General features: G+C 43.7%; 1 long non-coding RNA gene across 5 annotated transcripts in view; it reads right to left on the bottom strand.

The window, feature by feature from the left end:
- The window catches only part of LOC110259137, a 49,830-nt gene that overhangs the window by 26,499 nt on the left and 10,003 nt on the right, over positions 1–13,328 (bottom strand). For 3 of the 5 annotated variants that reach the window (XR_002341328.1, XR_002341333.1, XR_002341331.1), the window contains exon 1: positions 6,810–7,889. The exons of 1 other annotated variant lie outside the window; for it this stretch is intronic. This is a non-coding gene — a long non-coding RNA (uncharacterized LOC110259137). Of the gene's footprint in view, positions 1–6,809; positions 7,890–9,706; positions 10,618–13,328 lie in introns of those variants that run through there. One more of the 5 variants, XR_002341329.1, reaches the window with a different exon arrangement.

The following is a 13,328-nucleotide window of genomic DNA, read 5'->3' as shown; positions in this document are numbered from 1 at the left end:
AAAAAAAAAAAAGAAGAAGAAGAGGAAGAACTAGGACTGAGGAAACTGCAATCAGAGAGCAGTCACTCAAATAAGCCAGCATACAGATTTAATCATGAACATGCTTCAAACAAAATAAAATTAAAAAGAAAAAAATAAAAGAGTCATCAAAACCATAAAATGTGGGCAAGGGATGTCAGGAGGTAAATAACCCTTTTTGTTTATATGTATGTCTCTCTTCTTAATTTTAATACAGTAATGAGGAGTTTGAACTTACAGGACCATCAGGCTAAAACACACAATTACGGGAAGGGGTTAGCATACTTAAAAAACAGGGCAATCACAAGCCAAAACCAAATACTGCATTTGCAAAAAATGAAAAAAAAAACCACTCAAGCAGATAATAACAGGAGACCATCCAACCAAAAAAAAAAAAAAAAAAAAAAATGGAGAACCATAGAATCAACTGGAACACGAGGTTCAAATGGCAATAAATGATCATCTATCAATTATCACCTTAAATGTCAATGGACTGAATGCCCCAATCAAAAGACACAGAGTGGCTGAGTGGATAAAAAGCCAAAAACCTTCAATATGCTGCCTACAAGAAACTCACCTTAGGACAAAAGATACATATAGATTGAAAGTGAAAGGGTGGGGAAAAATATTTCACGCCAATAGACATGACAGAAAAGCAGGAGTCGCAACGCTCATATCAGACAAAATAGACTTTAAAACAAAAGACATAAAGAAAGACAAAGAAGGACACTATTTAATGATTAAGGGATCCATCCAAGGAGAGGATGTTACTATTGTCAACATATATGCCCCAAATACAGGAGCACCCAGATACACACAACAAATATTAACAGACATAAAGGGAGATATTGATGAGAATACAATCATAGTAGGAGACCTAAATACCCCCCTCACATCAATGGACAGATCCTCTAGACAGAAAACCAATAAAGCAACAGAGATCCTAAAGGAAACAATAGAAAAGTTAGACTTAATTGATATCTTCAGGACACTACATCCAAAAAAAGCAGAATACACATTCTTCTCAAATGCTCATGGAACATTCTCAAGAATCGACCACATACTGGGACACAAAGTGAATCTCAATAAATTTAGGAGCGTAGAAATTATCTCAAGTATCTTCTCTGACCACAATGCCATGAAATTAGAAATCAACCATGGGAAAAGCAAAGAGAAAAAACCTACTCCATGGAGACTAAACAACATGCTACTAAAAAACCAATGGGTCAATGAGGAAATCAAGAAGGAAATTAAAAACTACCTTGAAACAAATGATAATGAAGACACAACCTCTCAAAACCTATGGGATGCTGCGAAAGCAGTGCTCAGAGGGAGATTTATAGCAATCCAGGCCTTTCTCAAAAAAGAAGAAAGATCCCAAATTGACAACTTAACCCTCCACCTAAACGAATTAGAAAAAGAAGAACAAAAAAGTCCTAAAGTCAGCAGAAGGAAGGAAATTATAAAGATCAAAGAAGAAATCAATAAAATAGAGACTCAAAAAACAATAGAGAAAATTAATAAAACCAAGAGCTGGTTCTTTGAAAAGGTGAACAAAATTGACAAACCCCTGGCCAGACTCACTAAAAAGAGGAGAGAAAGAACCCAAATAACCAAAATTATAAATGAAAAAGGAGAAATCACAACGGATACAGCAGAAATACAAAAAACCATAAGAGAATACTATGAACAACTGTATGGCAACAAGTTTGACAATCTGGAAGCAATGGACAATTTTCTAGAATCTTACAGCTTGGCAAAACTGATCAAGCAGAAACAGACCAACTGAACAGACCGATCACTAGAAATGAAATTGAAGAGGTCATAAAATCACTCCCTACAAATAAAAGTCCAGGACCAGATGGCTTCACAGGTGAATTTTATCAAACATATAAAGAGGAATTGGTGCCCTTCCTCCTTAAACTCTTTCAAAAGGTTGAAGAAGAAGGAATACTCCCAAAGACATTCTATGAGGCCACCATCACCCTCATTCCAAAATCAGACAGAGATACCACCAAAAAAGAAAACTATCGGCCAATATCATTGATGAATATAGATGCAAAAATTCTCAACAAAATCTTAGCCAACCGAATCCAACAACATATCAAAAAAATTATACACCATGACCAGGTTGGGTTCATCCCAGGTTCACAAGGATGGTTCAACATACGCAAATCAATCAGCATCATACACCACATTAACAAAAAAAAGGTCAAAAATCATATGATCATCTCAATAGACGCAGAAAAAGCATTTGACAAAGTTCAACATCCATTCATGATCAAGACCCTCGCCAAAGTGGGTATAGAGGGAACATTCCTGAATATAATCAAAGCCATTTATGATAAACCCACAGCAAATATAATCCTCAATGGGGAAAAACTGAAAGCCTTCTCACTCAAATCTGGAACAAGACAGGGATGCCCACTCTCACCACTGCTCTTCAACATCGTTTTGGAAGTCTTAGCCACAGCAATTAGACAAACAAAAGAAATAAAAGGCATCCATATAGGAAGAGAAGAGATCAAACTGTCACTGTATGCAGATGATATGATACTATACCTAGAAAACCCTAAGGACTCAACCCCAAAACTCCTTGAACTGATTAATAAATTCAGCAAAGTGGCAGGATATAAGATTAACATTCAGAAGTCAGTTGCATTTCTGTATACCAGCAATGAAACATTAGAAAAGGAATACAAAAAAATGATACCTTTTAAAATTGTACCTCACAAAATCAAATACCTCGGAATACACCTGACCAAAGAGGTAAAGGACATATATGCCGAGAATTATAAAACTTTAATCAAAGAAATCAAAGAAGATGTAAAGAAATGGAAAGATATTCCATGTTCCTGGATTGGGAAAATCAATATTGTGAAAATGGCCATCCTACCCAAAGCAATCTACAGATTCAATGCAATCCCTATGAAATTACCCATGACATTGTTCACAGAACTAGAACAAACAATCCAAACATTCATATGGAACCACAAAAGACCCAGAATCGCCAAAGCAATCCTGAGAAACAAAAACCAAGCAGGAGGCATAACTCTCCCAGACTTCAAGAAATACTACAAAGCCACAGTCATCAAAACAGTGTGGTACTGGTATCAAAACAGACAGACAGACCAATGGAACAGAATAGAGAATCCGGAAATAAACCCTGACACCTATGGTCAATTAATCTTTGACAAGGGAGGCAGGAACATCAAATGGGAAAAAGAAAGTCTATTCAGCAAGCATTGCTGGGAAACCTGGACAGCTGTATGCAAAGCAATGAAACTAGAACACACCCTCACACCATGCACAAAAATAAACTCAAAATGGCTGAAAGACTTAAATATACGACAGGACACCATCAAACTCCTTGAAGAGAACATAGGCAAAACACTCTCTGACATCAACCTCATGGATGTTTTCTCAGGTCAGTCTCCCAAAGCAATAGAAATTAGAGCAAAAATAAACCCATGGGACCTCATCAAACTGAAAAGCTTTTGCACAGCAAAGGAAACCAAAAAGAAAACAAAAAGACAACTTACAGAATGGGAGAAAATAGTTTCAAATGATGCAACGGACAAGGGCTTAATCTCTAGAATATACAAGCAACTTATACAACTCAACAGCAAAAAAGCCAATCAATCAATGGAAAAATGGGCAAAAGACCTGAAGAGACATTTCTCCAAGGAAGATATACAGATGGCCAACAAACACATGAAAAAATGCTCAACATCGCTGATTATAAGAGAAATGCAAATCAAAACTACCATGAGATACCACCTCACACCAGTCAGAATGGCCATCATTAATAAATCCACAAAGAACAAGAGCTGGAGGGGCTGTGGAGAAAAGGGAACCCTCCTGCACTGTTGGTGGGAATGTAAACTGGTACAGCCACTATGGAGAACAGTTTGGAGATACCTTAGAAATCTATACATAGAACTTCCATATGACCCTGCAATCCCACTCTTGGGCATCTATCCGGACAAAGCTCTACTTAAAAGAGACACATGCACCCGCATGTTCATTTCAGCCCTATTCACAATAGCCAGGACATGGAAACAATCCAAATGTCCATCGACAGATGATTGGATTCGGAAGAAGTGGTATATATACACAATGGAATACTACTCAGCCATAAACAAGAATGACATAATGCCATTTGCAGCAACATGGATGGAACTAGAGAATCTCATCCTGAGTGAAATGAGCCAGAAAGACAAAGACAAATACCATATGATATCACTTATAACTGGAATCTAATATCCAGCACAAATGAACATCTCCTCAGAAAAGCAAAGCATGGACTTGGAGAAGAGACTTGTGGTTGCCTGATGGGAGGGGGAGGGATCGGGAGCTTGGGCTTATCAGACACAACCTAGAATAGATTTATAAGGAGATCCTGCTGAATAGCATTGAGAACTATGTCTAGATACTCATGTCGCAACAGAAGAAAGGGTGGGGGAAAAAACTGTAACTGCAATGTATACATCTAAGGATGACCTGACCCCCTTGCTGTACAGTGGGAAAATAATAAAAAAAAAAAAAAAGAAAAAAAAAAAGAAGATGTGGTCCTTATACACAATGGAATATTACTCAGCCATGAAAAAGAACAAACTCATGGCATTGCCGCATCATGGATGCACTTGGAGATGATCATACTGAGTGAGCAAAGTCAGACAGAGGAGGACAAACATATGATACCACAACTTTAGGTCATTTCCGCGTCTTGGTTATTGCGAATAGAGCTGCAATGAATATCTCCTTGTAGTTCTGATTTGCATTTCCCAAATGATTGGCAATGTTGAGCACCTTTTCATGTACCAGTTGGCTGTCTTGGAGACCCAATTTTAAAGGGGCACAGGGCATCTTCCAACCAACTCTTGGGCACCCATGACATTGGGACAGAGCCTGCTGGGGGTCAGCCCTGATGGAAATAAATGAGAAGCCCCAGAGGACACCAGCTCCACCTCATGGGACTTCAGTTTCCAGGGATTTTGCTTCTCCAAAACCATGACACGGGGTCACACAGTCCTATGGCTGTGGCCACACGTTGTCCTTACCCCGTGCCTAGGTGGTCAAGGTAAGCAGAAACTTTGGAGGGTTGCAGTGGCTTCCTTCCAACCCCCCTCACAGGTGTCCATCCTGCCTGTCGACAGTTCTCCACCAGACCCCCGACCCCTCCCAGCTCTGAGCCTGACCCTCGTGTCCTGCAGCCGTTCACTGCCCGGAAGATTAAGGACGTGGTTGCCTGACGTTCCTGGGGAAGGAGGGACAGGGGACAATCCTGCATTTCTCCCTGGTGGCCAGCCTGTCACCTCAGGAAACCGGAAGGCAGAGGGCTCTGCCTCTTGATGGAAACCCAACTTCTAGACATTATTGCCTTTCTCAAGCGCTGTTCTATCTGATAAACACGTAATTTTCAATACTGTCAACATCTTTTTAAAAAGTTAATTTTACTTGGAAGCAGGTTCATAGACATGCAATTCACACTCCGCCCTCCTGCCTCACTGAAATGTTACATTCAGTGGCTTTTAAAAATTAGATTAACTCAATGCTTTTAAACAATTTTCTTTTTAGAATTTTAAAATTTTTATTGTGTTGTCTTTTTAGGGCTGCACTGTGGCATATGGAGGTTCCCAGACTAGGGGTCACATTGGAGCTGCAGCTGCCAGCCTGTACCACAGTCACAGCAATGAAGGATCCAAGCTGCAGCCGCAATCTACACCGCAGCTACAGCCATACTGGATCCTTAACCCACTGAGGCCAGGGATTGAACCTGCGTCCTCAGAGAGACTATGTCGGGTTCTCAACCTGCTAGCCACAACAGGAACTCCAAAACATCATTTTAAATATTGTCAATACTAAAAGAAAAAGAAAACCTTTTTTTATGGTCTTTTTGCCATTTCTAGGGCCGCTTCTTCGGCATATGGAGGTTACCAGGCTGGGGGTCCAACTGGAGCTGTAGCCGCCAGAGCCACAGCAACGTGGGATCCGAGCCTCGTCTACAACCTACACCACAGCTCATGGCAACGCCAGATCCTTAACCCACTGAGCAGGCCAGGGATCGAACCCACAACCTCATGGTTCTTAGTCGGATTCCTTAACCAGAGAACCACGACAGGAACTCCGAAAGGTTGATCTCATTTAGAGACAGCGTCATGCAGAGGCAGTTCACATTCAGCCCTTCCCTCACTTGAAATGCTTTTAAAAATTACCTCAATGGCTTTGAAAAACTGTTTTAAATTTTTTTTTCTTTTTTTTTGGCTGTGTCTGCAGCATATGGAAGAAATCCCTGGGCCAGGGATTGAACCTGCATGACAGCAGCACCCCAGGCTGGTACAGTGACAATGCTGGGTCCTGAACCCTCTGCACCACAAGAGAACTCCTATTTACTTTTAGAGGTAGTTGACTTTTTTCTTTGCTCTCCTTTGCAGTTTCTTCTTTTTTGGGCTTTTTGCCTTTTTTGCTCCCTTGGCATATGGAGGTTCCCAGGCTAGGGGTCTATTCGGAGCTGTAGCTGCCGGCCTACGCCAGAGCCACAGCAACGCGGGATCTGAGCCGTGTCTGTGACCTACACCGCAGCTCATGGCAACACTGGATCCTTGACCCACTGAGTGAGGCCAGGGATCAAACCCACAACCTCATGGTTCCTAGTTGGATTTGTTAGCCACTGTGCCACGACGGGAACTCCAAAAAAAAACCCCTTTACTTTTAAGCAATTTTACCAAGCTGAATGGGAGGGAGATTTTTAACTTAAAATTTTGAAAACAACAAAAAAATAGTTTTACCTTTAGAAAAAACCCCTTGGTCTGAGTAGAAAGCTCTGGAAGATTTAAGATAATTCATCCCAAGATCTTAAAGCTCCTTGGGCTGTTTCTTCCATTCACAAACGTTCATGAGTTTGTCTTTTTCCACACCTGCTCCCTGTGAGCTGATTTTTATTGCTATAAGCAGAACGTGATGTATATTGCAATGCTGGCCGTTCTTGGTAAAATATTCTGGCATGGATATAACAACCCTATTACTCTTCCTTTTAAATGGATTCTTGAGGCATTCCATCTCTTCTCCAAGCCTTTTTAACGTCCTAATGAATCTGCCAAACGCATTGATTACTTTATGTTGTGTTCATAAAGGAGATTCATCGCCTTCCTGGGCGACACGTAAAACCCCGGGGGGACTCCTGCCCGGGATCAATATCTTGCCACCACCACCGATGAAGACGCTCTGCCTGCTACAAGCAGCACACGGTGCCGTGTTTGGCAGAAAGCACTCTGACCAAACCAAACCTGCCACCCCGAAAGGTCAAGAGCCATCATCCCCAAATCATGAGCTTGGGGCCACGACTGCGCCTGGCACGCCCGCTCCTCCAGGGCAAATTCCAGGGCAGCCGTTTTCCCTGCTGCATCTTGCATCTGACCTGTCTGGTCTCATCATTCCAGGTTGAGATGCCAGGATTGGGCTTCAGACACCCTTGGGTCATGGAGTCTGAGTCAATGAAAATCTCCTGTGCCTTCAAATGCTAAGACTTGTCTAAGGCATATGCAGGGGGGCTTCTTTGATGGAAAAGCCAACATGTAACCAGTGTTTTGTCTTGACTGGTGTGTCCAATGACCTCGTGACTGGCGGAAAGTAATTAGGGCTTAGAGATGTGAGCGGTAGAGACGGCTGGGAACAGGTGAAAGCTCCTGGACAACGGATTCTATGCAGGACTTAAAAAAAAAAACCTGAAGTAGAGTCACCTGACAATGTCATGTTTCAGGTACACAGCACACTGATTCTGTTATATACTCACACACACACACGTATGTACACATAGGTATACATACACACACACACTCTTTTCAAGTTCTTTTCCCTTATAGGTTATTATCAAGGACTTTGCCTTTTTAGGGCTGCACCTGCGGCACATGGAAGTTCCTGGACTGGGGCTCGAATAGGAGCTTCAGCTGCCAGCCTACACCACAGCCATGGCCACACAGGGTCCAAGCCGAAACTGCGACCTACACCACAGCTCATGGCAACACCAGATCCTTAACCCATGGAGTGAGGCCAGGGATCGAACTTGCATCCTCATGGAGACAACATCCGGTCATGAACCTGCCAGGCCACCATGGGAACGCCCCAAGGACTTTGAAATCCCCCAGGGTCTCCCCTGTAGATTGCTTTCCTCTATTTTGCCCAGCAATGACAGCTCCTGTGTTTCCAGAATCTGCCCACAGAGCTGCTGTGAAGTGCCACGTTCCTCCTGGCAGAATGCGGGAGAGTCTGGGCATCTCACCAGCAACTGGTTCCCTTTCAGAGAGAAAACCACCCTTTGCTGGTGAAGAACGCGGCTGATCTTTCAGAATCTCACGCGTCCAAAGTAGGTCCCCTCCCCCCGTCTGCAAAGGACCCTCCTCCAGCCTGGCTTCTGAGACCAGCACCCTCTCCAAAGGCAGGTTGTGAACTGGCCACCCTAAGAGGCCTTTCACTGCCTGTTAACATGGGTGCTATGGCCTCGGGGAGGGTGCTGGGCTGTCGTTTTTCAAGGCAGTTTACTTTTCTGAAAAGTAATAACCTCCTCTCACCTGTGGGAGTTTGACATCGAATTGAAGTTTTGAGGTCATATCTGAAGGGTTGTTTGCTTTTTGTTTTATTTTTTAGGGCTGCACCTGCAGCACATGGAAGTTCTCAGGCCAGGGATTTAACTGGAGCTGCAGCTGCCAGCCTACACCTAGAGCCACAGGGATGTGGGATCTGAGCTGTGAGACCTACACCACAGCTCACGGGAACCCTGGATCCCTAACCCACGGAGCGAGGCCAGGGATCAAACATTCATCCTCATGGATGCTAGTTGGGTTCTTAACCCACTGAGCCACAAAAGGAATTCCCGAAGTTGTCTTTTTTAAGTGACTGGCATTTAAAACCCCACAGGGAAGAGGATTCAGTTTGGGTTTTGAAAGCATTCTTAACAGCTTTCCCACAGAAAACCTTACAGGGCCCTCAGGTCCTACCCTGGCTCCTCTGTACGAGGTCAAAAGATGAGAAACTAAAGGACAGGGGCCAGGAATGCAGCTTGGGGTGGATTCCCACGGCTGCCCATTTTAAACCTCACTTTATAGTCAGAGACGATAGAGTTCCCTTTGTGGCTCAGTGGGTTAATAGCTTGCCATAGAGTCTGTGAGGAGGAGGGTTCGATCCCTGGCCTTGCTCTGTGGGTTAAGGACCTGATGTTGCTGCACGCTGCAGCGTAGGTTGCAGGTACATGGCTGGGATCTGGCATTGCCGTGGCTGTGGTGTAGACTGGCAGCTGCAGCTCCCATTCGACCCCAATCCTGGGAACGTCCATATGCCACAGGCGCGGCCCTAAAAAGAAAAGAAGTCCCATAGGGGCAGCCTCCTCTCCCACGTTTGCCTTCTCCTGTTTAGCTGCTGGTCCTTGGTTCAAAGATGCATGACTTCAAGAACATAGAATTACAGGTGGGAGAACTCGTGGCCAGTCACCCAATCCTGATGCTTAGAGACAGAGACTTGCTCCCCATGAGGGAGGGGCGGGTGGTGCCCGACGCAAGCCCCTCCCCAGCCTCCGGGGTTTGCCAGTGAGCCCCTTGGCAGGGAGACACACTACCCCAATGTCCCTCTTTCTTACAAAGACACCAGTCATTGGATTAACTGCCCGCTCTGCTCCAGTGGGAGCTCATCTCACCTGTGACATTCACAAAGACAGGTCACCTTCTGAGATTCCAGGGACACAGATTTGGGGGGAGACTCTCTTCAACCTGGTGGTGTCATTGCTTTAAGTCCTGACTGTCCACCTGATGCAGAGGTCTCAGACCACCGCATTCCTTGTCTCACCCAGCATTTCCGGCTGTAACCTGTTAAAGAACAAGGCTACCACCGGCTGCTTCTACCACGGCCAGGGTCAGGAGTCACTTCATGCTGTTGGAAAGTAACTTAGAGATTTTTAGTTATTGGTTTTTGGTGCACCCATAGCATGTGGAAGTTCCCATGCCAGGGGTCGAACCTGCACCATGGCAGCAACCTGAGCCACTGCAATGACAGCACCACATCCTTAACCCAGTGCATCGCCAGGGAACTTTGGAGATTTTACAATAACCTTAAATGGGGCATAATTTATAAAAACACTGTATCGCAATATTGTACACCTGTAGCTGATAGAACACTGTAAATCACTCTCAGCTAGCAATCGCATTCCTGAGCATGTATCTGGAAAAGACGAAAAATAGTAATTCCAAAAGATACACATGCTCCCACATGCACAGCAGCCCTGAATACAATAGCCAAGCCATGGAAGCAACCTAAACACCCATCAGCAGAGGAGTGGATGAAGATGATGTTATAGAGAGAAAACACAGACATACAATGGAATATTACTCAGCCATAAAAAAAGAATGAAATCATGCCCCTTGCAGCAACATGGATGGACCTAAAAATTATCATACTAAGTGAGGTCAGAGAAAGACAAACATCTTATGGGATCTAAGCTACGATACAAACGAATTTATTTACAAAATAGAAACAGGTTCACAGACAGAAAATAAACTCATGGTTACCAATACGGTGGGGGGGATATTTTAGGTGTTTGGGATTAACAGACACACTACTTTATATAAAACAGGTAAACAGCAAGGACCTGCTGATCAGCACAGGAAACTGTATTATCTTGTAATAACCTAGAAGGGAAGAGAACCTAGAAGGGAAGAGAATCTGAAAAAATACTTTTATGTAGCTGAATCCCTTTGCTGTACACCTGAAACTAACATGACATTATAAATCAACTGTACCTGGATTAGCAAAAATGGCTTTGGCTTTTGTTCTGGTTACTAAGCTTCTATTGCCTCAGAAACAATGATCTTATCAGGAAAAAAATGAACGGATATCAGTAGCCTTGTACATTGTGCAACAGCAATAAAACCCGTCCCACACCCAAGTACACAAGCTACCATCTGTGCAACCTTCACGGTGTCGTGACCACACGTGCTGCTACAGAGCCCCTGGTGCTCAGGATGGGCATCTTTCCACCACGGGACCCCAGTGGGCAGAATGCACACAGGGCCGTGTGGATGAGACCGAACAAGGCCTGAAGGCACAGCCTGGGCGTTCCTGTCTTGGATGCCCCCAGGCAGCTCACAGGCAGTCAGGGGGCCATGAAGGGCCCTTGGAGCACAGGCCCGGGTGACTAGCATCCACCCTAGGTGGCCCTGGGTGGCAGAGCTTAGGATGGACACAGGCATTGTCTCTACTGCTCTCCCCCCCAGGCCAACGGGGGACACTCTGCTGGGTCACCCACTGTGGTCCCTTCCTTGCCCCTCCATTTCCAGGCTTCTACAAAGATGAGTCACAGCCCTGTCCCCACCGGGTCCCCAAGGCTCATCATCCTTAGAGGGCCTGAGGCTCACAGGGGGACTGGTCAGCCACAGACACAGATGCCCCTGAGCCTCAAGGGCAGCATGACACCCAGAGAGGCAGGGGAGCTGACTGAGGCACTCTTCCATTTGGCACTGTGACTGTGAGGGTGGGTGAGTGTGCTGCACCAGGACTCCCTGCCTGAGCCAGCAGCTATGATTCATCCTCATCAGGACAGCCATGACCTGCATCTTCTCACCCCTATAACCCCACCCCTAAGTTCGCAATGAGCAGCCCTCCTTCCTGTCACCATAGGCCCAGAGCTACTGGATTCTCTGCTTTAGGAGAGATTTCTCCATAACAGTAACACCAGTTAGATATGTTAACACACACCATTGAAATGATGTCTATTTTACTTGTTATAAATATTATTTTTAACAGAAATCATTATGAGTAATAATATATATTAATATAAAACGGTATATAAAAAAATAAAAGCTATTATTTTCATTGTGGTAAGAGTTATTTTTAAAGCTTTTATAACTGTCATACTATTGTAATAAAAATTGTTGTTTATAAATATATAATTAAAAATTATTAGATGATTATAATTATATAATCATGTATTATACAATTATATAACATAATTATATAATTAAAATTATATAACAAGTTGTTTATATAATTGTTTTATTAACCTATAATGATGCAATTATATAATTGTTTTATTAACCTATAATTATAATTGTTTAACCTATAATAATTATATAATTGTTTTATTAACCCTATAATTATATAATTGTTTTATTAACCTATAATTATATAATTGTTTTATTAATCTATAATACAATTATATAATTGTTATATATACAATATATAATTGTAATCATTAATAAGGTTACATTCTTATTTTTCAGTTGCAAGATATTTTATTTTAAATATGATTTACATTGATTCTGTATTTTCTTCTGCTTCTCAATTCTCTAAAAACTACAACTTTCATACAGATAATTTTTGGTCTAAAATATAACTGTGCTAATATAGCCCGTTTAGATTTAGACTTCCTACTTCCTATAACGTATTTAAAATTCTAATTATATAGTTGTTATAATTGTTCTATTAATAAATCTATCATTGTAGTGTACACTGATATATAAATCGCCACTATTTATAAGGTTACATTGTTACTGTTACCGTGCTTGCCGTATTAGTCCTCTTCCTCCTCCTCTCTCAGGGGCAGGTGTTCCTTCTCACCATCCTGGTGGCCACACTACGATGTTTACTGTCTCGGTGGCTGTGATGCTACTTTAGTACCGTGATGGTCATAGGACTGTAACTGCTATCCCAGCGCTCCTGTTCCTCTTGCCTCTCTCCTGGTGGCTGTATGGCTATTATTCCGACATGGTGGCCCTGGGACTATAATCACTACAACAGGCTCATCTTCCTCTTATTACCATCACAGGGCTCATCGTCCTCTCCTTACTCTCCTGGTGGCCACAAGACTGTAACATCATCGCGGTGGCTCCACCACTGTAATTCCATCACGGTGCGCGTATGACTTCTTTCTATCCCAGGGCTCACATTCCCCTTAGGACGACCACGTGCCGTCTTTCAGGGATCCCTGTCCTGGTGGCCGTGGGACACTGCTCATATCACGCAGGACTCCACCGTCACGGGGGCTGCCTCACTTTTATTCCCACGGCTGCAGGTCTCCTCCCGCTCCCGCCCTCAGGGAAGCAGCGCTGTGAGCCTCACAGGAGAGGAGGAGGACGACTCTCCCCACAGCACCCGCTGATGCCACCCCAGCTCTCACTGCCAGCCAGACACGGTTGCCGGTGTTGCATCTGCGGGAACTCGCCTGAGGCTCAAAACCCCCAGGAGATGCTTCCTGCCCTCAGGCCCCTTTACACAGTGCGATGCTGAGGCCCAGAGAGGTTAAGGAACTCCCCCGGGGCCTCCCA

This window comes from Sus scrofa, unplaced genomic scaffold, assembly GCF_000003025.6.
Source record: "Sus scrofa isolate TJ Tabasco breed Duroc unplaced genomic scaffold, Sscrofa11.1 Contig905, whole genome shotgun sequence".
NCBI lineage: Eukaryota > Metazoa > Chordata > Mammalia > Artiodactyla > Suidae > Sus > Sus scrofa.
This window is presented reverse-complemented; position numbering and strand designations above follow the sequence as displayed.